Below are 25,750 nucleotides of genomic sequence, written 5' to 3' on the forward strand. Positions count from 1 at the left end.
GGAATTATTAGTGAGTGTTCTGGGATTTTGATATGGACATATATGGTAATCGGATGCAGTCTATTGAGATTGACTATTATATAAGAACTGTCATTCATTTGTTTATAATGTCATGGTAGACATTCTGACGAGCCATATTCTGTTTTGTATACTAGAATTTATTGGTATTATATTGTTACTATGTTGTAATGCTTATTGATTCTGAGAAAAGACGTCAGTACCATCCATCATAAAATCTTTTTTCTATATATCCTTTTTTTATTCTTTAGAATTTAGTGAGATTCTAAAATGTTAAGATTGGGGAAATAACTTTCATCCAAAGAAATCCACTCCTACATACATTGGTTTTTGATTTTTTTTTTGCATTCAGAATTAATGTGAAGTATTGTGCAGCGTTGATGAAAACAAGTTTATCCAGTCAGTTCCAGTGCTTAACCAGCCTTTTTCAACTGATTTTTGTAGTTCTTTCTTATGTTGTACTGTTACACCACTGTTTCAGGTTAGGGGGAGGGTTGGGATTCAGCTAACATGTTTAACCCTGCCACATTCTGTATGTATGTGCCTGTCCCAAGTCAGGAGCCAATAATTCAGTGGTTGTCGTTTGTTTATGTGTTACATATATTTTGTTTTTCATTCATTTTTTTGTACATAAATCAGGCCGTTAGTTTTCTCGATTCAATTGTTTTACATTGTCATTTTATTTGGTCTCATGTAGAGAGTTATCTCATTGGCAATCATACCACATCTTCTTTTTTATAATCACAAGAACATATTTATGCCCTCATAAATGTTGTATTTTTATTCAACAATTTATTGGAATTAAGGTTGACATGAATTAAATAGGGATGTTGGATTTGGGTTCCATTTGAAAAAAAAAAGTTTAGCAATTGCATAGTTTCTGATTTACTGTTTTTAATGATGAATCTCATATGCATATACATGTTAAACCCTGCCTCATTTTTATACGACCGCAAAAATTGAAAATTTTTTGGTCCTAAATTGGTATCACGTTTGAATCGTCCTCCTCGTCGTTGTCATCGGCTTTGTCATCGTCCGAAGACATTTGGTTTTCGCACTCTAACTTTAGTAAAAGTAAATAGAAATCTATGAAATTTAAACATAAGGTTTATGACCATAAAGGGAAGGTTGGGATTGATTTTGGGTGTTTTGGTCCCAACAGTTTAGAAATTAGGGGCCAAAAACAGGTCCCAAATAAGCATTTTTCTTGGTTTTTGCACAATAACTTTAGTATAAGTTAATAGAAATCTATGAAATTTTAACACAAGGTTTATGTCCACAAATGGAAGGTTTGGATTGATTTTAGGAGTTTTGGTCCCAACAAATAAGGGGCCAAAAGGGGCCAAAATTAAATTTTGTTTGATTTCATCAAAAAATGAATTATTGGGGTTCTTTGATATACCAAATCTAACCGTGTATTCAGATTCTTAATTTTTGGTCCTCACTCACTGTTTTCAAATTGGTTTACATTAAGGTCCAAAGGGTCCAAAATTAAACTTAGCTTAATTTAAAAAAAATTGAATTCATTTGGTTCTTTAATATGCTGAATCAAAACATGTACTTAGATTTTTGATTATTGGCCCAGTTTTCAAGTTGGTCCAAAATTATTATATTGCAATAGGTAGAAATTTTCAATTGCACAGTATTGCGCAATAGCAAGAAATCTTCAATTGCACAGTATTGCGCAATAGCAAGAAATCTTCAATTGCACAGTATTGCGCAATAGCAAGAAATATCTAATTGCACAGCATTGCGCAATAAGCAAGAAATTTTCAATTGCACAGTTTTGCGCAATAGCAAGAAATATTTAATTGCACAGTATTGTCCCGTTTTCAAATTGGTCTACATTAAGGTCCAAAGGGTCAAAATTCAAACTTTGTTTGATTTCAACAAAAATTGAATATATGGGGTTCTTCAATATGCTGAATCTAACCATGCATTTAGATTTTTAATATTTGAGGCCCGTTGTCAGATTGATCCACATTGAGGTCTAAAAGGTCTAAAATTGAACATTATTTGATTTCATCAAAAATTGAATTCTTGGGGTTCTATGATATGCTGAATCTAACCATGTATTTAGATTGTGGATATTGGACCATAATAGGTAAATGTCCCAATTTAAAATTTTTAAGTTTTTAAGTTTAAGTTCTTAGACCACATTCATTATGTGTCAGAAACCTATGTTGTGTCAACTTTTTAATCACAATCCAAATTCAGAGCTGTATCAAGCTTAAATGTTGTGTCCATACTTGCCCCAACTGTTTAGGGTTCGACCTCTGCGGTCGTATAAAGCTGTACCCTGTGGAGCATCTGGTTGCACCTGTTCCAAGTCAGGAACCTCAGGCTAGCCTTTGTTAGTCTTGTGTTTTTTTTTAACTTTGGTTCATTGATATGATTCCTTGTTTATTGTTGCATCTTTTTTTGCTGAACTAGTATATATATTTGTTTAGAGGGCAGCTGAAGGGGATGCTGGATTTTCTCACTGCGTTGAAGACCCTTTGGTGGACTTTGGCTTTCTTGTGCTCTTTGGTTGTGTATTTGCATCATGTTTCATTCTAAATTATATGCTAAGGTACCAATAACCTATGTAATGCACATATTACCGGGTATTCTGTATTATAACAACTCGTATCAGAAGCAATTAGTGAGTGAGTATCCCAAAAGTGTTCAAAGTCTTTCCAATATTGTTAAGCAGCTGATATTTTCTTGTTTCTATCTATTAGTAATTGGAAAATCTGATAACCAATTTATCATCTTGTATTTGTGTGACTTTTATGATTAAAGTATAGCTTGTTTTTGTATTTCAACATAATTTTAAGCCAACTTGATAAGTTGGAATGATCAACTTGACAGTGGTCAGCAGCTTAAAAGTATCGATGAGTTGTAATGTGTGAGCTCTTTTAAGATTTGTCAGCCACCTACTTCCTGTTTTCTGATTCTTTGATTTAAGAGTGGAGGTATGCATGCTATGCATGCCAAAGCCATTATTTTCATTCTCCTTCCTATTTGTACTAACATCCTGGCCATCATTTTCATTCTCCTTCCTATTTGTACTAATATCCTGGTCTTTTGATCAATCACATGGTCACTTGCTGCTTGGACTTTGTAAATCAAGATTTGAAATGAAAAACTAAATAACTGCAAAACTTTTATGATTATTTTGTCCTGCCAAAGTATCAGAGTTGCTGGTTACACATCTATTAAGATACTGATAAGTATGAAATATCACTTGTTACTGAGCTTTTTATTGGACTAGATCCAATTTCTAGGAAGGTTTTGATGTTCTTATTATTGAATAAAAGAAGATGACAGATTTGTCTGTTAGTAACAGTTTAAAGTCGATCAAGAGAAAGGAAGATCTATAGGCTCTTTGGTGCTTAGTTCATTATCTCTTTAAACAGAAGATCATTTTTACAACAGATAAGAAAATAATGATGATAGATTTCAACATGCTACTTTGACTCCAGGTTATTTTAAAATCATATAAAAAGACTGATTTAATTCATAGGCGGATCCATGGTGGGCCCTGGGGGCCCGGGCCCCCTCTTTTGTGGAAAAAAATTTGGTTGATTATATAGGGAATCACTGAAGCATGACTGGAGCGGGCCCCCCTTAGGTCAGTCAGCGGGCCCCCCCTTAGGAAAAGTTCTGGATCCGCCACTGTTAAATGTAGACCGATGATGAGGCTTTGTACGTGGAAGTATCTTATAAGGCTAAGTGTTCTGTTATTGATTTAAATAGCCTAGAGTGCTATACAGGGTTATAGCTTTCTATGTGGAATAAATCTATCTTGTAAATTGAGCTATTATATCTTGATTTAAACTTGGAAAAAAATGTTTTGAATATATGATAGCATCAGAACTAACAACATCTTTAAGGTAGAAATAATACAAAGACCCATTCAAAAGCTGAATATTTTAGCATTTTTATGTAATAATAAATTTTTCAATTATGGAATTGAATATTTTAATATCAGAGCTATAATGTTTATATTAAAGAATCTTTGATAGCTTTATAACACCATTTTTTACACATCACTGCATTATAAAGTTATTTTAATAACATATACATTTTAGATACAATCTTGATTTAATTATTCAGTTACTGTGAGACAATTTAATACCATTGAAATGGTTTGTCGAAAATGTTTGATGAAAATTGATAAAAACGTATATGAATGTACCTCCTTGTTGGAATGTTTGGTTCTTTTATATCACTAACATGTATAGTTTTGTTAGCTGATAGTTTGTGGTGACCTCTGATGATCCCTAGATGACCTTGAACCACAAAGAATTCCCACATGTATTGTGATACTTTTGTCTGATAGGACTTCAAAGGAAACTTTTTTGAATGAAATATTAATATGTAAAGATTTTGATAGCATAAAGTAAATTAGTACATTGCTATAAATAGAAAGGCAAGAAAAAGGTAAGCTGCAACATGGATTTTTTTTTTTAACTTCTAGAAAATATGTTCCCCTAAAATTCATTTGATGATATAAACATTTGATTCAATATGATATAAGAATTAGCATATTTTATATCCATTCTAATTTCCATTTTTTTCAGTTGGTAATTTTCACAATTCAACAGCTTTCAGCCATTATTTAGTTGGTGTTTGGTTTATGGACAGTGGCAATTTTTTCTTTCATGCAAATGTAGATACTTATTGTCATTTTTCATGTTTTGATCCCTTTTCACCAAAAAAAAAACCCACAATGTCACAGCTGTATTTATATACAAAGTAATATTGTATGGTAACAAAAAACTTTGTACTTTATGATCTAAATCAGATATTTATCTATGTTATGAATGCATTGAAAGAAACTAATTATTGTAATCGAACACTGACCTAAAATTGTTTGTGCTTTTTATAGTTTTAATCATTTCCCCTTTCCATGTGTATCCTACTGAAGCCCATTGAGGCAAAATTAATTCTTTGATTACAGCAGGAAAAAATCATTATTTCTTTTCTTTGTCATTTTACCTTGAAAACTAGTATTAAAAAGGACGTGCACTTGTTAACATGGAAGTGCATTTCTGTATATAAGATATTTAAAAATGTTGAAACAGGAAGTTGGGGAGGTACGTGTATTTCAAGAATTTCTTTTTTTAGTTTGAACAAGTATTTTCTTAGGTGCCAGGAAGCACACAGATATAGTCCCATGTTTTTTCAGATAACAGACGTATTTTCTTTCATCAACTTAAGTCAGCAAATCTGATGCAGACAGATTAAAAAAAAATGAAATTCCAGTTCTAGACAGACATGTTTGAATTTGGAGAAAATGAGTGCAAGTTAAACTGAAAGTAAATAAAAATATAATCAAGGGTACAGGAATTTCTCAATCATTTTATTTGACCTTCACATCATCTTTTATAAGAGTTGATCTCATTATCTTAATCCTATTATAATTATATGCTAATTTTACACTGATACATGCTTTAGAATCTTAAATTTATGGTCCTGATCATGCATGAAATATTTACCACTGGACATTTAGCAACCAAAAATCGAATAATTAATTTAATTTAGCCAGTTGAAGAGTACAAGCCCCTTTAAAATTTTGAAATAAATACATGTTTCAATATTGGACTAGATTTTGCAACTACATGTGACTTTCTTCATCTGCAATTTTATGTTTTAACATTTCAATCTTTAATCAATTAATAGCTATATATTACATTTGGGTTTTGCTCATTGTTGAAGGCAGTGCTCTATAGTTGTCCACATCCTCCTGGTGCAATTAGTTGTCTCATTGACAATCATACTATATCTCCTTATTTTTATTTCCATTGAAAATGAATGTTTTGTTCATTGTCTAATAAACAAAATATCTGCAAAAGCAAATCATGCACTCTACTTTTGAAATTTCTGCATTAAGAATTTAATGGGTTTAGATTTAAACATTTTGGTTTATTCTTATAGAAACAGACACCCCATGCCTTGAAGACAAAAATAGATGCAGACTTTAGTTGTCTGCTTTTATTAGCTCACCTGGCTTGAAGGGCCAAGTGAGCTTTTCTCATCACTTGGCGTCCGGCGTCCGGCGTCGTTAACTTTTACAAAAATCTTCTCCTCTGAAACTGCTGGGCCAAATTTAACCAAACATTGCCAAAATCATTATTAGGGAATCTAGTTTAAAAATTGTGTCCGGTGACCCGCCCAACCAACCAAGATGGCCGCCATGGCTAAAAATAGAATAGAGGGGTAAAATGCAGTTTTGGGATTATAACTCAAAAACAAAAGCATTTAGAGCAAATCTGACGAAGTAAAATTGTTTATCAGGTCAAGATCTATCTGCCCTGAAATTTTGAGATGAATGGGACAACCCGTTGATAGGTTGCTGCCCCTGAATTAGTAATTTTAAGGAAATGTTGCTGTTTTTGGTTATTATCTTGAATATTATTATAGATAGAGATAAACTGTAAACATCAAAAATGTTCAGCAAAGTAAGATCTACAAATAAGACAACAGGACCAAAATGGTCTGTTGACCCCTTTAGGAGTTATTGCCCTTTATAGTCAATTTTTAACCATTTTTCGTAAATCTTAGTTATCTTTTACAAAAATCTTCTCCTCTGAAACTGCTGGGCCAAATTAAACCAAACTTGGCCACAATCATCATTGGAGTATTTAGTTTAAAAAATGTGTGGCGTGACCCGGCCAACCAACCAAGATGGCCGCCACAGCTAAAAATAGAACATAGGGGTAAAATTCAGTTTTTGGCTTATAACTCAAAAACCAAAGCATTTAAAGTAAATCTGACATGAAAGTAAAATTGTTTATCAGGTCAAGATCTATCTGCACTGAAATTTTCAGATGAATTGGACAACCTGTTGTTGGGTTGCTGCCCCTGAATTGGTAATTTTAAGGAAATTTTGCTGTTTTTGGTTATTATCTTGAATATTATTATAGATAGAGATAAACTTTAAAAGCAATAAATGTCGGCAAAGTAAGATCTACAAATAAGTCAACATGACCGAAATGGTCAGTTGACCCCTTTAGGAGTTATTGCCCTTTATAGTCAATTTTTAACCATTTTTCGTAAATCTTAGTTATCTTTTACAAAAATCTTCTCCTTTGAAACTACTGGGCCAAGTTCATTATAAATAGAGATAATTGTAAGCAGCAAGAATGTTCAGTAAAGTAAGATGTACAAACACATCACCATCACCAAAACACAATTTTGTCATGAATCCATCTGCGTCCTTTGTTTAATATTCACATAGACCAAGGTGAGCGACACAGGCTCTTTAGAGCCTCTAGTTTATGATATTAACTCTGAACAGATGACAATATTTAGTAATTTCTTATCATGCTAAGTGTACACATTTTTTAATAATATTTAAACATTTTTTGTTTTCCATATCATCTTTTGGGAGTGGGTAGATAAAATATTTAATTTATGCTTATGAACATACCTTAAAAATCATATTTCATAACATCTAATTTTAGAAATCACATTCTTAGAATCAATATTTCCTGTAATTTAAGCCAATACAATATTTGGTATTGTATGTAAAAGGTGTAAAGGTACTTAAAAGTACTTCCTTGAGTTCTCCTTTTGGTTAGAAGGGAGGTCTCATTGGGGGGGTCTGATCCCAGAGCTTGCTTATTGTTTTGTCTGATTCCGTTATCCTGCGTTTCATTGAAATAACATTGTTTGTAATTTCATGTATCCCGCCAAACTTTGTTTCTCATTTTCATTCTTTATATCTTACTTTTAGATCACGTGCTTTCCAAAAATTGGCCAATCTCACGTCATACTTACACTTCAATGAAACCCACTTGAAGGTGAGCCAGACATTGTCTTTGGAATCAGGAAAAAAGAATTTCACAAAAATGTAGAAAATATAAGCATTAAAGTAAGTAGCTCATTACCACCCTCTAAATAAATAGCATTTGGTGTTGATGTTTGATAAGAGCTTAATTACCTTTAGACATGCACACATGCATTTAGTGGCAGATTAAATGTACTTTGTGGTTTGCAGGTGTTATATACCTGAACTGTTTAGTGGTAAACCATTTCCTTATGGTTGATGAATCAACTCATTCCTTATCTGTATTTTTTTAAATTATGCAGGCCATGTTATGTAATTATTTTTAACTGTAGTAAAAATATCCATATGTTTCCTTCCTGATCTTTTTCAAGAAAGAGTACATGTAATTGTTTTAATTCAGTAACATGGATGTTTGTGTTGCTTTTTCCTGTAATAAGAAGTTTTTGAATAGTTGGTTTACAGTAAAACTTGTGTCTTAATGCATCTCAGACTCATGTTTATTTAGAGTTTGTGAAGGCCAAATAAGATATATGTTCTAGTGACTAAAAATTTTTAGTACATTTGTAACACTCAGAAACGTGTCCTTCCCCTCAAACGTGTCCGATTCCCCAAAACGTGTCCACATCGACGTCACTGAACTGCAAAACATGTATGGGCGCCCAAACGTGTCTATTTTTCAACTAACCCCCAAAGGTATCCAATCCCCCAAACGTGTCCATATCAAGCGTTATTTGGTTATTGCTATTTCATTAATGTATAATAATTTTACATGTTATATTAACTGTACATATACCTGGTCAAAATGTCCCTTTCTCTGTGCATTAGAAATTTTATTTTCTTTCTAAATATGTATGAAACAATTGGACAATACGCAATCAACAGTCTAAAGTCAATTTATACACTAAAAATGTAAAATCATTAAAACTTGTATGTTTTCTCTAAATATGCACGAAATACTTGCAACTGGACAATAAGCAATCAACAGTCTAAAGTTAATAGATACAGTACAAATTTAATTTGCAATTAGTAAAAATACATTTTTATTGTGCCATTCTTATCTAGTGTCTGTTTATTTGAAAACAGAAGTCTGTAATATCATCTTTAGCCTGTAAAATGTGCCTCGTCCAGGACACTTATCTATTTATATTACTACACCTTTTCGCTAGAAACCGCTACTAAAAACAGCAGTCCCTTTGTTCATAGCAAGATTGTTTCTGTAATCAACGATATCTCCTTTATTGTAATATTTGTAGCTGGTCATATCGTCCAAGGAGTTTTACTAAACAATTCCACAAGATACATTTGTTCACTATCAAAGTACTGCGTGATACCAGTGTTGACAAATGTGGACTGGCTCCCGGTATGATAATACATTTGTAGAACCTATCTTAATTTTTAACATGATGTCAATCAATAATGCATGAAATATTTGGCACAGGACGTAATGTTTAATCGTGTGTCTTAAGTGATGCTCGAAACCTAAAATTTATTAAAAAAAAACTGAATAACAGTTTATGATTTGATGCGCTTTTTAAATATCAGAACTGTTGAATAAATGGAAGTAAATTTTGCTGAACGATCGCTGTAGGATTGATATAAAAGACATCTCCGGAGTTTATAATACACAAATAATTTACACAGTAACAATTAATACAACTACCTTTAATATTTTGTATGTTCGCTATTAATGAGCATGAAATACTTGCAACTAGACCATAAGCAATTTCAGTCAAAATTTAATTTATATGATACAGATTAAATTTGCAATTATGATAATCATTAACAACCGGCATTGAACAAACTAATGCTAATAAATGACTACCTCATTGCTTCCCTCTTAATAGAATTGCCGTAAACGTTATCTATTTCATTTAAGACATACATGTATTAGCGCTAAAAGACGTGAGACGTTCTGGCTTGTAATAGTGGACACGTTTTGGCGAATAACAATTATCGGACACGTTTGGGGGTTCTGAAATCGGACACGTTTAGGGAATATTGAATATTACGGACACGTTTGGGGAGAACAGACACGTTTGGTGGAATCGGACATGTTTGGTGGAATCGGACACGTTTGGGGGGAAGGACACGTTTGGGAGTGTTACACATTTTCTAAATATTTAGTTTCTGATAAGAGGAATCTAGAAGGAAGCTATTGTGATAGACCATTGCTGTAATGGTTGAGGTTTTTGAATTAGCATCAAAGAAATTGAGTTTCAAGTAAAGAGACTGTGCCTCCTGAATTATTTGTTAATTTCAACTCATGCAAAGTTTACCTTAGATGTATTTAAAGGCTATTATTTTTATGTACAGTCAGACAGTTCCCATACATTAGATTTCCTGATGAAGGTCAAAAAAGTTCTTTGGATGTCTGCAATTTATAAAGACTTTAAGTTTTTATTCAATATTTTATTTAAGTTCAGACTGAGTCTATTCAAAATTGTAAAATAAAAATTCTTTTTGTTGATTTTCTTGGGCATAATTAAGCAGGACTCTTAAATTAGTGACAATTTTATTAGGGATGAAACTGTGACTCAGGTGCAACTAAAAAGCAACCAAATCTGAATCAGGGGAGCTGTTTTTGTTATTCTTCCTTTTAAAAAAAATCAATTTCTATATTCAAATAGAATTTTATAACTATATGAAAACAGACATGCAGATTAAGCTTAAATAACTTCTTAATCTGCTGATTTATTCATGCCTGAAGGTAAATACTCTTCTGGAATAAGTCATCATGGCAGAAGTTTTTTTCTTCAATTTGACAGAAAACAATTGCCCTTTAATCATGCCAATCATTTTTTGAATTTTCTTAGTTCAAGTTTTTTTCTAGACAGCTGAATTATAGAAATTCTTTTCCTGTTAGAATACAAAGTGTGCCTTTTAGTCTTATGTTGTATTATTACAATAGAAAGAAAGAAGATGTGGTATATATAATTAACAAAAAGTATGATTGACAATTTGACAGGATATCTAAAAAATTAAGACTGGTAGATTGAGGTCAGGGATGGAATATGAAAAGAAGCAATTAAAGATATGTAAAAATGCTGAAATTGGTTAATTCAAATGTATAATTGAAAAATAGACATAAGGCAGCACCTTAACAAAACCATTTCACCAAATAAAGAGTCCCCTAGCTCTATTAAAGTGAGAAGTAGATCTCAGATCCACAGTTCCTTAGCTGGTTGTGTTGTATCATCATATTATCTTAGATGCATGGTCCTTTAAGTGCTGGACTTTTTCCTTGTTTGTTTCAGTATATGGTTCTACAGTTCAACTACATACAGTCAGTACCAACAAAACACCGGTGCAAAAAAAAAAAGACTCATAATCACTGGCCCTACTAGCTTACATGATAATAATAAACAATACAAATGGATCATGGCTTAGCTACTACAAAATTAATGGTACATGCTGGTTAACATATATACAGTCCGATGATCACAGGACTTTCTAACAGTTTTTTGAGGAACCATTAATTATAGAATGAAAAAAATAAAGAGTTCGGGAAAAGTAGCCAAGGTTAATCAGTTGTACTTTTATTAATTATTACCTGCTACCCATGTGGTTGAAATTAACTCTACTGGATGGAAAGTTTACAACAAAGAAAGAGATATATCGGTCAATTTGACTTGCCCCCTTAGAGTGTATTGTGACTTGTTCTCAGGTAACCAAGTATCAAATTATTTCATTAATTTAGGAGATTAACCTTTAGTAAAGTATAAGATGAAGGCCACAGTGTTCTCACAGGACACAAAGATTTAATACCTTATAGTATAACACTGTATAATGTACTGTTTCCCATCAAAACAACTATTGTTAATATACCTTATAACGTCAGAGAGGTAATTTGGTATGTATATAAAAGACATGATGAGCCTATCTATTTCAGACATCTAATTCCCTTTGTATTATGCTCTGTTTTTTCCAAATTGATAAATGGCTTTATGAACACTTTATCCCTTTACGTAACACTTATCGTTGACAGTGAAAGTGTATACATGTAAGTGTAATGATATGAAAGATCAGTGGCTTTATAAGTCCCTCAACAAAAACCATTTCTCATTAGGCTAACATCTATAGAAAGGTCATAATGGGGACAATAGATATTTTGAAGTATGGGTTAAAAAAAGTAGGTTTCAGGTTTTCTAAAAGTACTTATTGAATAAGAATAAGAGTGAGTATGACAGTGAATAGGTGAGACTTGAATGCCTATATTAGCATTTTTAAAACATTATGAAATATAAAGGGTAGTGACAGCAGTTTAATCTCAACATGATGAAGAGCTGCATTGACAGCAATACCTTAAATATTTGGTATATGCTAAAGGACAAGGTACAATAAGGCCCGTTTTTGGCCCCCCCCCCCCCCATTTTCTCATTTTTCAAATTCTGTTTTGGAAAGCTACTTATCATGTTAAAATAATCGCTGAGGTTTGAAGTTTTTTTGGATGAACTTTCAAAACCACTAATTTTAGCAACTAGGTGAGGGGGGTAAACTTTCTGTTATTATTCAAATATTGTAGTTATTATTCAAATATTGTAGTTATTATTCACTTTGCTGGTGTTCCATATTGCAACAAAAATTTTTTAGTTTTTTAAGTGCCTGTGCCAATGTGACCCAGAATTTTTTTTAATTCCAATGTCATAAGCACTGTTTTTTGCTGTCTAAATCGCCATAATGTTCTCTGAGTCACGTAGGCACATGTTATTAAATTTTAAGAAACAATGGCCAAAAATCGTAATTTTTCCTTCTTTTGGCATTTTTTATGCCCTTTTACCCCCCTCACCTCACTCATTTTCTGAAATTAATGGTTTTGAAGTTCATCAAAACAAACTTCAAACTTAAGGAAATATTTTAACGTGAAAAGTAGCTTTCTAAAACAAAATTTGAAAAATAGGAATAGAGGGTCCAAAGCAGAGGCTTATCGTACCTTGTCCTTTTGTCCTGGGACACTTCATTAATGACACAAACCTTTAAGCGGGTTGAAGGACAACAGTAAAACCATATTTTATTTTTTAGTGGTCATTTTACATTTTTATGAGTGTTACATCCATATACCTTTTCTTTTAATTGAAATAAGTTTTGTGTAATTGTCCATTATTGTAAACATAGAGTAAGCATCATGGAAGTAGTTTTTTGTTGACAATTTGATGCCAAAAGATGATTTTTTTTCCTTCAAAGGAGTATGCTCTGTACACCCCACCTGAATTCCACCTGAATTCAGCATTGATTGCAACTTTCACAATTTTGTCATGAAAGCTAATTATAATCAGTCTTTACAGATAACAAAAATGTATTTTTAATTTTACTTATCATCTGCAGAGTATTTTAAAACATGCTTATATTCATTTTATGGTTAAAACGCACATTAAAAGTCACATGGTATCTTATTGACATGATAACTCTACAGTCCACCCTTATTATAAAAGAATGTTTTGTATTTTAAATTCTTTTTAAAAGGATAATCTGTACTTTTCTATAAACACATCCCAAAGTGTACTTTATAATGAGTATAGACTGCACCTAAAGTCAATACTTGGGTAGACTTTATTGAACACCAGTACAATGTATTAGTCTTTTGCATACTATTGTTAAGTACTTCTTTGGTGAATTGTGGTTAATATTACATGAATAGTAGATGACAAATGGAAGAAGAAAGCAAATCTTATTTGAAGTAGAGAGCAGATTTTAAAACTTTTTAACCAGATCAAAGATTTTTGTTTGTCAGAGGAAGTTAAATACTGATTAAGCAAAGCAAGGAGATTTTTTTTTTTGTCATTTTCCCTAAATGTATTTGTAAACCATGTTTGTCATACATTTTGGGGGAAAGGAGTGCACCACCTCTTAAAATAGAAGTTCTTCTGTTAAAAAAGGATTTTAATATATAAAAAAAAAAATAATGATTGAACTCTGCCTTTAAGCAGTTAGTGTTTTGCAAGAAATTTGTAAATTCTCTATAGAAATGCAGTTTTAAATGGTAAAGTTTAAGCTGACGGGTCACATTTTATTCAGGGCATATATAGGTTAAAGATACAGAAATTATTTTAAAAATTGTTGACATCTCTGTTAATTCTAAATTACACTGATTTAGAAAGAATTCAGGACCACTGGTGGATCCAGGGGGTGGGGGTATGGGGGTCTGGGGGTTGGACCCCCTTTTTTTTTTGGACGATCAATGCATTTGAATGGGGACATGTGGTTGGAACCCCCCCTCTTTTTATCCTGGGTTGGGGTTGGGAACCCCCCTTTTAAAAATGGGTGGATCCGCCCCTGAGGACAGTATATAAATTTGCAGAATTGAATCAACTCACTTTAATATTGTTTTCTAGTGTAAAACATTTTTTTAATATATACATTAATTGGTTTTGATAAATGGGATTTCTCAAGTGGTGGCCGCAGAACTGATTAAGACATTCTCTTGAGTTAAACAACCACCCCCGGTATTGATTTGGGTGTATATAAATTGTTTTATATTAACCACAATGTCATTTGTCTATATACAGCATAGTTACTTACTTCATTACATTAGTTGACTCATAGGGCATTTAAGTAAGAGGTTAATTAGATGATCTCTGTTAATTTAGGTTCATTAAATACTTTAAACACAAAGGTCTAACCTTGAATTATAGGGAACTTCCTGTTTCTTTTGATATTTTACCAGGTACCCCCAGCTGGTACCCACAGTGAATCATCCTTTTTTATATGAACTCATAGCCCTGAGTTTCAAATGATATATCTTGTGCAACAGTTTGGAAACTAGTTTTTAACTGGATTCCCAAAGGAAAATATCGGTTATTATATTCAAAGGGGTTACAGTGCAATATTTTTTTCAAATTTAGATTCTAGTATGTTGTTTCCTGTGACTATATGAATGTCAAGTTTTCACGATTTTTGCTTATATCATTGTTGAGGTTCAATTAAGAGGCTCTAATTTCAGGTTTAACTTCTTTTGTTGGGTCTAACCTTAGACATTTATGGTACTTGCTGAATATCTGTTAAGCACAGTGGCAGATCCAGGGGGTTCCAACCCCCCTCTTTTTTTTGACAATCAATGCATTTGCTTGGGAACATATGGTTGGAAGTCTACCCCTGAAGCATCGAGCACTTCTGTACTTGTGGCCTGTTTGGGTATTGTATTTCCTGAATAAAAAATGCTGCCACAATAAAAATATGACTCAGCATATCACTGTAAGTACATAGATGGTACTCGTATCATAATAAAATCTTAACACTGAGAATGTGTATGTTACATTTGCCACTGGACATTAATAAATAGCCATCAATTCATCAATAGATAATTTACATTCTATAGTTTCGCCTATGGAAAACATTGATATAAGCCTCAATAAGTATTAATTTCAGAAGTAAGTTACATGATTGTTGTAGAAAAGGCATGATCATCAAGCTTAAGAAATAAGAATTGTTATATGCAAAATTGATTGGTTTATATCTCTTATATGGATTTATGTAGGGACTGTTCTTCAAGTTTGTAGTTTTAGTTAATAGGATTTGTATCATGAGTATATTCATTAAATTGTGTTGTCCCTTAACTTAAATGTGTTGTTACTGTATAATGTATAAGAGGTGTTTAACAATGCTGGAATTATGACTGTGTATAAGAGCTTGATATAATTGTTTTAACGGAGCTTAAAAAAAATTGATAGTGTATTAGATCTTGTTAAAAATGACTGTGTCAGAGTTTGGTTTGTACTTGTTGCTGCCATTTCTACTGTTAGACTATTAGTTAGTGTAAAGATTGTGTCTGTTTATATAGAATGAAGTGTGACTATTCTTAGCTAAATATATTGACTTGAGCAGTATTCTATGCCCCTGTACTTATGTGACTATTCTTAGCTAAATATATTGACTTGAGCAGTATTCTATGCCCCTGTACTTATGTGACTATTCTTAGCTAAATATATTGACTTGAGCAGTATTCTATGCCCCTGTACTTATGTGACTATTCTTAGCTAAATATATTGACTTGAGCAGTATTCTATGCCCCTGTACTTATGTGACTATTCTTAGCTAAATATATTGACTTGAGCAGTATTCTATGCCCCTGTACTTATGTGACTATTCTTAGCTAAATATATTGACTTGAGCAGTATTCTATGCCCCTGTACTTATGTGACTATTCTTAGCTAAATATATTGACTTGAGCAGTATTCTATGCCCCTTTACTTATGTGACTATTCTTAGCTAAATATATTGACTTGAGCAGTATTCTGTGCCCCTGTACTTATGTGACTATTCTTAGCTAAATATATTGACTTGAGCAGTATTCTATGCCCCTGTACTTATGTGACTATTCTTAGCTAAATACATTGACTTGAGCAGTATTCTATGCCCCTGTACTTATGTGACTATTCTTAGCTAAATATATTGACTTGAGCAGTATTCTATGCCCCTGTACTTATGATTATTGTATATTTTCTTTATCTATATATCTCATATAGCAGTGACTTCTTTTACTCCTGTAGTAAATTTGTAGGAACACTCACTAATCTATCTTAGATAAGTTTCTATATTATTTAACACCACTACAATTTGCTCCTTCCATGCTATCTTACTGATATCGTTTAAGAAGGCCTGCTCTTGTGGTAATCATATTAGTCCACCATTTGTTGTATCAGCTGATTTGTCCACCATGTGGTATATCATGGCACATTTGTCCACTATGCAGTATAATCAGCACATTTGTCCTCCATGTGGTATGTCAGCAAATTTGTCCACCATTAGTAATATCAGCTTATTTGTCCACCATGTGTTGTATCAGCACATTTGTCCGCTATGTGTTGTATCATCTGATTTGTCCACCATGTGTTGTATCAGCACATTTGTCTGGCATGTGTTGTTTCAGCACATTTGTCCACCATGTGTTGTATCAGCACATTTGTCTGGCATGTGTTGTATCAGCACATTTGTGTGGTATGTGTTGTTTCAGCACATTTGTCCACCATGTGTTGTATCAGCACATTTGTCCACCATGTGTTGCGTCAGCTCATTTGTCCTACATGTGTTGTATCATCTTATTTGTCCACTATGTTGTAATATCTGATTTGTCTGGCATGTGTTGTATCAGCACATTTGTCTGGCATGTGTTGTTTCAGCACATTTATCTACCATGTATTGTATCAGCACATTTGTCCACCATGTGTTGTATCAGCACATTTGTCTGGCATCTGTTGTTTCAGCACATTTGTCCACCATGTGTTGTATCATCTTATTTGTCCACTGTGTTGTATCAGCACATTTGTCCACCATGTGTTGAAACAACACTTTTTGTCCACCATGTGTGGTATCAGCACATTTTGTCCACCATGTGTGGTATCAGAACATTTGTCCACCATGTGTTGTATCAGCAATTCAGCACCTATGTTCACCATATGTTAAAGTCAGTGCATATGTCCACCATGTGTTGTATCAGCACATCAGACCACCAAACTGGTGCTTTTGTAGTTTTAATGTATTATAACACTGACATGGTTTTCTCATTTTTGTCCTATATCACAGACTTTTATAATTAATTTTCCATTTTAAATTTCATTATTAAAGGCTTTTACAACTTTCTGTAAATTGGATATACATGTTTTAAAGATTTAAAACTAATTGCAGATCCTTAGACACTGACATTTTGTAAAAAAAGAAGGTTAAAATATACATGAAGCAAAGTAACATTGATTAATGGTATTTTAAGGACTTCTTAAAGCAACATAGATGTAGTAAGTGGATAACGATCAATTTCTTCTTTTGTTCCCATGTGACAAAACCAAATCTAAACTGAAATCAAGACGGACAGATTCTTATCAAATGTCACCACAAATCAATGTATTTACATTTTATTTAACTTTTTATCAGATTTAATTGTTGAATTTGTTTGTTTGATTTCTACTTGTATTTTATAAGTACCTATTAACTTGTTGATTTATACATGGATAATATACTCTACTTACATAAGTATCTAAATACAAACTTGTTATGGGTAATTCTAGTTTTCCTAATTATAGGTTTTAATAAGAATATTATGAGGGACTACAAAGGGAATGCTACTTATATTGTACCTATGGTAAGTCTGTCAGTCTAAAAGAGAAAACCAAATGTATATATAGAATTTTTGATACAAAGTGAACCTGAGAAATGCAAAAAGACTTTTTATTGGCATTTTGACATTGATGAAACCATTTCTAATTTGGTTGTCAGTTAATTTTTAAATTTATTTAAATTTCAATTGCAACATTGTTATTTTGATTGCTTTACTAATTCATTGAGTTTCAATGGATCTTTATGACAAGTTTTATCAAATATATATATGTTGGAGTGATATTAGAGAAACTGGAATTACCCAATTTATAAATCGTCCCTTACTGGAACCAAGAATAATTAAATGCAATTGTCATCATGACAAAAATTAAAGCAATTACATAACAATGAAGGAAATAATTGAATGATTTAAATTTAACAGTTATGATTCAGCAGAAGGGTGTATATTGCACTTGACCCAGACATTTTATGTCTGCTTGAAAGGAGCTTGACAAAACCCCTATAACATTGAACATTTTCTGTTTAAAACAGGTGAGAATGGATGGCACAGAGACAGATATATGGTCTCAATATCTAGTATCAGTTATCATTGGTAGTGGATAGAGTATCACCACATCAGAAAGGTGAGATGGGCATTTGATATCAAATCTTACACCTCTTATGACCTTAATTATGACCCCACACGCTTCTGTCGGGGATATATCATGAGGCTTAGGAATTTGTTGTGTTTAGTTTTATGAACTTGAGACATTTAAGTGACAAACTGTATTTATCTGAAGATTTATAATGTTTGAAATAGTCTAGTTTGTAAACTTATATAAGTAATATAATGAAGTCAACTAATAATAAGATAGTGCTGAGGGACAACATTAGATATTCTTGTTAGGGTACTGAGCTAGGCAGCAGGATTTTTCCACACAAAAATTTTATTTTCAATTACCGGTATTGAGAGGGACGATAATAATAGTTTGATATTTTGCTACACAAATATATATTTTCATTGTTCATTTCCAAAATTTTGGGAGACAAATTAATATACCACATACTATTCATCTATCTGTCAGATTGTTTGTTCCTTTGTACCACTTTCACAGAATCTTACTCCCATGATGTACTTTTGAACCTACCATTTCAATGGCGAATCCAGGGAGAGAGTTCCGGGTGGAACACCCCTTTTTTTTGGACAATCAACTCATTTGAATGGGGACATATAGTTGGAACCCCCTCTTTTGTCCTGGGTTTGGAACCCCCCCCCCCCCCCCCCTTTTTAAAAATGGCATGATCCGCACCTGCATTTCATTTCTATATCTAAATGATATTTTGGGATTTCTCTTAGCTAACTATGGATTTTTCAAGGGGTGGGAGTATCTTTTTTTGAAGTTTTAAGTGCCATCAGTTTTCAACATTTCAATTATCTTCACATCTTGTACCCAATCCCCCTCCCTGAGAGTGACAACTCAATGTTAGACTGAAAGTAGGGTTTGTAGAGGAATGCAAATATTACCATAGATCAAAATCTGTATGAAAGTGTTATTTAAATATTGTGATTTAATGTAATGCAAGAAGCTATCAATAAAGATAAGTGAAACACAAAAAAAGGTTTGCTAGCATACAGAACAGATTTTTATGCTATTTTATGCAAATGTGACAAATTTGAGTTTTTTAAGTAGTCACACAGGTAGATTGGTAAAAGAAAAAGGATGAAGTGGAAAAAAATAATTCATTTGAAGATGCAAATTGAAAAGAAGAAATATACCCCAATGTTGATCTATGATATACATACAGATTAAGGGGAAAAAATCAGATTTTTTTTTTAACAAATAAAAATGAAAAATGTGTGCATGCAGCAAAAAAGGTAAATGTCAGACTTTTTCAATAAAGTAAAACAGTACCAGGATATATAATTAAGTCTATTATTCATTTTATTATCTTTTTATAGATATTTGAAAATGTCATATTATCATTAATAAGAGAATAATTATATCCTGTTAAGTTTTTTCACCATCTGTCTGGAAACAGTAAATCAGATTTGGCGACAGACACGCAGGGGTCATTCACTGTGCAGATGGGTATATCCGTCCCCAACGTGACAGTAATATGCAGCTTGACATTATTGTGTAATGTATTACATGAATTTTGCATTATTTTCCTTGTCAAACATGTGCACTATTGTGCAGCAAATGAGAACGCTGGAAAATCTGGGTTTGACTGAAACTGTCTGGTTCTAGTATTTTCTTCATCTAGTTTGAAAAATATAACTTAGTTACAGTTTTAAGTAGGACTTATGTATGCTTGATTAATTATAAGATGTTTAACATTCAGTGGCAAACATTTCTCATGTATGAGTGATATAATGCATAGAGGTTTTGTAAGTTTTGTGGAATTTTTGAAAGGTGGAAAATAAAGAGATTATCAATGTATATTCAGTATCGGACCCAGGAGGGAGGGGGTGGCGGTGGTTGGAACCCCTCTTTTATTTTTTAGGATCAATGCATTTGAATGCGGACACATAGTTGGAACCCCCCCCCCCTTTTTTTAATATGGATGGATCCACCCCTGATATGGTGTATCTTTGTAGTCTGTTTGCGGTGGCGGATCCAGCCATTTCAAAAAGGGGGGGTTCCAACTATATGCTCCCATAAATGCATTGATCCGCCAAAAAAAGGGGGGGTTCCAACCCCCGGACCCCCCCCCCCCCCCCCCCTGGATCCGCCACTAGTTTGATTAACTTAAAGAAAATAATCAGGCATTTTAAACAATAAAAGGTATGCTACTGTATTCACATATTTCTGGCTGGTTATTTTTCTCATAATGTCTTTAATTTACACTATGCCTTTCTGAGTTTTCCAAATATCTGTCCTGTTTGAATGCTTCCTCTACATCTGTCTGTCTCAGCATATGGTAATCTTTTCTAATGACACAGTGTTACATAACATAATGACATAATTTCTATACTAAACAAAGCAGACAGAAAAATATCTTTGCCAAATCATTCAAAAATAGAATCAAAAACTGTCACTAGACAATACAGATTGAAATATGCCATGGCCCATCACTCAAATATAGAAACAAAAGCAACTGTCACTTATAGTTATAAGAAAGAGACTTTTATTTGAAATGTTGGCATCCAGAATGTTTGATTTGGTAGGCAGCCTTGAGATCTAGATGGCATGTCTTTGAATTTGTTTGGAGTCATCTTTTAAAAGGCTGATTTTTTTTTTATTGACATTTAACAAGGTAGATCTATTTGCAAAAACACTATATTGTGACATGGGTATTATGGAAACTGGCAGATATGCAAACGATTTAGTTTTAAACATATAGGAAACACATTTATTTATATGAGGTTTAAAAACAGGATGAAAAGTAATGTTTGTGAAGATTTTCAACCACAGATTCATAGTCAGAACAAAGCATGAAATAGTTTTCAACAATGTACATACAGTATATTGCTTTTATCCTTCACTTAACAATGCAGACACAATGGCAAATCCAGGAGAGGTTCTGGTGGTTGGAACCTCCCTATTTTTTTGACGATCAATGCATTTGAATGGGGGCATATGGTTGGAACCCTCCACCCTTTATTCTGGGTCAGGAACCCCCTTTTGAAAATGACTGGATCTGCCCCTGAGACATAACAATATTTTACAATATTTCTCAGATTTAATCTTGATGCCTGATGGTCTAACATTTTTTTAGCTCGCCTGGCCTAAAAGGCCAAGTGAGCTTTTCTCATCACTTGGCGTCCGGCGTCCGGCGTCGTCGTCCGGCAACCGGCGTCGTTAACTTTTACAAAAATCTTCTCCTCTGAAACGACTGGACCAAATCAAACCAAACAAAATATCTTGAATATTATTATAGATAGAGATAAACTGTAAACAGCATTAATGTTCAGCAAAGTAAGTTTTACAAAAAGGTCAACATGACCGAAATGATCAGTTGACCCCTTTAGGAGTTATTGCCCTTTATAGTCAATTTTTAACCATTATTCATAAATCTTAGTTATCTTTTACAAAAATCTTTTTCTCTGAAACTACTGGGCCAAATTAATCCAAACTTGGCCAAAATCATCATTGGGGTATCTAGTTTAAAAAATGTGTGGCGTGACCCTGCCAACCAACCAAAATGGCTGCCATGGCTAAAAATAGAACATAGGGGTAAAATGTAGATTTTGGCTTATATCTCTGAAACCAAAGTATTTAGAGCAAATCTGACAGGGATAAATTGTTTATCAGGTCAAGATCTATCTGCCCTGAAATTTTCAGACAAAACAGACACCCTGTTGTTGGGTTGCTGCCCCAGAATTAGTAATTTTAAGGAAATTTTGCAGTTTTTGGTTATTATCTTGAATATTAAATAGATAGAGATAAACTGTAAACAGCAATAATGTTCAGCAAAGTAAGATCTACAAATAAGTCAACATGACCAAAATTGTCAAGTTACCCCTTAAATTTTTGTAAATTTGTAGAATATATTTTCCACTGTAATTACTGGGCCAAGTTCATTATAGATAAAGATAACTGTAGCAAGAAGAATGTCCAGTAAAGTAAGATCTACAAACACATCATGATCACCAAAACACAATTTTGTCATGAATTTATCTGTGTCCATTGTTTAATATGCACATAGACCAAGGTGAGCGACACAGGCTCTTGAGAGCCTCTAGTTTTATTTCCCAGCTATAATTGTCTTCTGTTTTTATAGATAATGACATGGTTTCAATGTGTACATTGTAGAAAAACCCAAAATGAACAGAAATTGAGAAGAATTGAATTAGTATTTGATTTAGAAGTGTAAAATTTGAAAATGCTGAGGTGTTTTTGTACCAATTTACAGTAAATGTTTATATTTCATGTCTGGGACTTTAATTTGGGGTAATTGCATGTGTAAGAATCAGAGAGGGACGGTAAATGTAGTAAGAATCAGAAATGTTACTGGTATTTGAAATAAAAAGGAAACAATATTAAAGGCAGTGGAATTGTCTTCTGTCTGCAAAGAAAGGATTCACATTTGATCACATTTAAATTCTTAATTTCAAGTAGATTACAAACATGTCTTTCACTCAGCACTTGTTAAATAATAGATATTGTAATCTTATATTGGAAGAAGGATTTTCAATCTGTATAGGAATGATAGGTTTTTAGGTTGTAAATCTGATATTAAAAGTCATAAAATATTTTGCACAAAGAAAATGTTTGGAATCAAAGTATCATACTAATTATACAAAGGCACTTACATTCAATTGAAAGCTTACGATTATATGCACTAAGAACTGTATTTAAAAGTTTTGTTTGTATATAAGTTTACATGCGTAAGTATTTTAGATAAAAGATAAAGTGAATTTGATTGTTGTATTATGTTAATATTAATGATAAAGATGGTTTGGTTGATTACACACAAAAGTTAGGTAGCACACAATAGTACGGGGTATAATACCCTGTTTATTGTAAAACACCTGGATTTGTCTGGAAGTAGCTCAGTCACAGACGACCTTCATAAGGCCATAGAAGGTATAACAATGAACGTCAATGATAGATATGAAATAACTTTTAAATTGGAAAGAAGATAAGGTTATTCTCTATCGTATAAGTTATGTGCAATGAAAAATCTCTAAAAATTAAATTGAATCCATTAATTGTGTGAAATGAAAGCTTAAATTAAAGCAACTGATTTGACTGTTCGGTTAAGAGTTACCCATATTCAACCTTCATTGTTGTATCACTAACACACTGACATAGTTTCTATATAATATGAACATACAGTTATTGAGTAAAGTTAATCGGGTAAGCTCCCCGATTGTCTTTTTATGCAGTGGTATCAGCTGGAACTAATCGTAATTTATGGCTTCTATATTAGGAAATTATCAAGATCAAAGAAAGAAATGTAGGATAAAAACTTTTTTTTTCTTTTTTGGCCGAGACCTTTTAAAACTGGATATGATTTTAATCAACTAAAGTAGTTTTAAAAATAAAAGTCAAAGACGAAAAATTCTGTATTCAATAAATTTTAACATAAACAATTTTCTCCATGTTTTGAGGTCTAATTTAGTTGTGATCAGCAATTTAACTCATTGAACTTGGGTTTTAAACTAAACAGCTAAAAAGTTAATTTGTAGCCATTAAATGTTATGAATTCTAATGTAGTTGCAAAATTAATTCATTACAGTTGATTATAATAATTTGTAATTTGTGCTTTTGAACTTTCAGAATTAAAGCAATTAGAAGAACCAAAGAAAGCTAAGAAGACCTTGCGATAAGTTTTGGTAGGTTTTGATTGTTAAGAAATAGAAACATATTCTTGACATTTGTTATCTAAAATTAACTCTTTAACAGTATATATGGTCAAACCGTAACAGTATTTCCACTATATAAGTCACTTGAGAGAAATATGTATTGTTCATCAACAGGTGCCCCTAACCAATGTTACGAAAGTAGCTAGATCTATATATCTTTAATACTATTACTGTGGATAGTTGGCTTATTAGCAGTCATAAAATCATACAACATGGCCTTTTTTCTTTTGCCTCGTCTGTCTATCAGTATAATTTTATCCAGCTTTTTTTTTTCTTCAAACAATGCAAAATAAAGGTCAAAATCACAGAAGATAGAGTAAAATCAATGCACCCAAGGGGTTTCCAGGTGATAAACATTAAATCTAGTGGTTAAGAGAAAGGTCAATGTTGATTTTGAGTTCAACACATAAAAGGTCAAGGTCCTAGATACAAAAAATTATGTTGAACTATTTGCTTTGGAAATAAATCAGATATATGGTCACTTATATTTAGAGAAATGTTTATATAAAGTAAACTAACTATGAGACCCTGAAGAGTGTATGAAGTTTAAGGTCAATACTTTAAAGTCAAGGTCATACAAAGTAACTAAAATCCCAGAATTAGATCACCTTGCAGTCATCTGAGCAAGAGAAACATACTATCATGCCAATATACATATCGACCAAGTCAATGGTTACATAATACAACATGTATCTTACACTTAAGTAAATTTATGAAAAACTCAATCAAACAAGATCATCTATAGTGAAACAAATATTACATTTATTTCCGGCCAATTTGTTGATAGAATATTCACCAATCAGTAAACAACCATTACAGTCATCCATCAATTGTTTCTAGTTGTCAAACAGTCAGATCGACTGTACAATAAGTTGCATGTGATGTTGTGCAAAGTTTACACCACTTGTTATAAGACATTGAAGAAACATAACATTCCCAGTGGGTATTATACAAATTTAGAGTACCTTCAAACAAAAAATATGGTCGGATTATGGTCCAGTAGATCATGTTACAATTGAACTCAGTAATATAAAGTACATGACCTTATATTGATTCATTCTTGAAAAATTTAATGTGGGTTTTTAAAAGGGGGATATGTGCTAAAAAACCAAACTATAACAAAACTAGCTTATTTTTTGGTATATTCAATTTTCATGAAACAAAACAAGAAGTTGGCTTCATGCAGAAAGACCTAAAATAAAAATAGCAAATACCTTTCAGGAAAATATTAACCCTTTATCATCTGTCCAGAAGCTGAGTACTCTGAAACAACAACAGACAGACAGACAAACAGTTGTTACTCATGACTGTGAATCAGAGTGAATAATCACATTGCTTTCTAAACTAATATTGTAGCTAAGGATAAGCATAATTTTCACCAAGAAAGGTTTATGGCTTACAATACATAATAAATTTGGATTAGGTCACATTCTTGTAGTGTTGCCTATCTTTAGATCCATTATTGCTCTAGTTTATGTAATGACGAACGTGGCCTTTACATACAATAACTTGAACACCTTTTACAGTTATTATTATTCTGAGGTATTGGATTATGCAAGTTAGGGTTAATTGTATTTATGTATAATAATGATAATCAGAACAGCTGATTGGCAGTG

General features: G+C 32.6%; 1 protein-coding gene across 2 annotated transcripts in view; it reads left to right on the forward strand.

Moving 5' to 3' along the window:
- LOC143085486 (uncharacterized) overlaps nt 1-25,750 on the forward strand; it is a 74,738-nt gene that overhangs the window by 8,558 nt on the left and 40,430 nt on the right. The window contains exons 1-3 of one of the 2 annotated variants that reach the window (XM_076261859.1): nt 17,809-17,867; nt 18,374-18,465; nt 24,049-24,104. The gene's annotated coding sequence lies outside the window, so the exon portion shown is untranslated. Of the gene's footprint in view, nt 1-17,808; nt 17,868-18,373; nt 18,466-24,048; nt 24,105-25,750 lie in introns of those variants that run through there. The other variant, XM_076261860.1, reaches the window with a different exon arrangement.

The sequence above is a fragment of the Mytilus galloprovincialis genome, chromosome 8 (assembly GCF_965363235.1).
Source record: "Mytilus galloprovincialis chromosome 8, xbMytGall1.hap1.1, whole genome shotgun sequence".
Taxonomy (NCBI): Eukaryota; Metazoa; Mollusca; class Bivalvia; order Mytilida; family Mytilidae; genus Mytilus; species Mytilus galloprovincialis.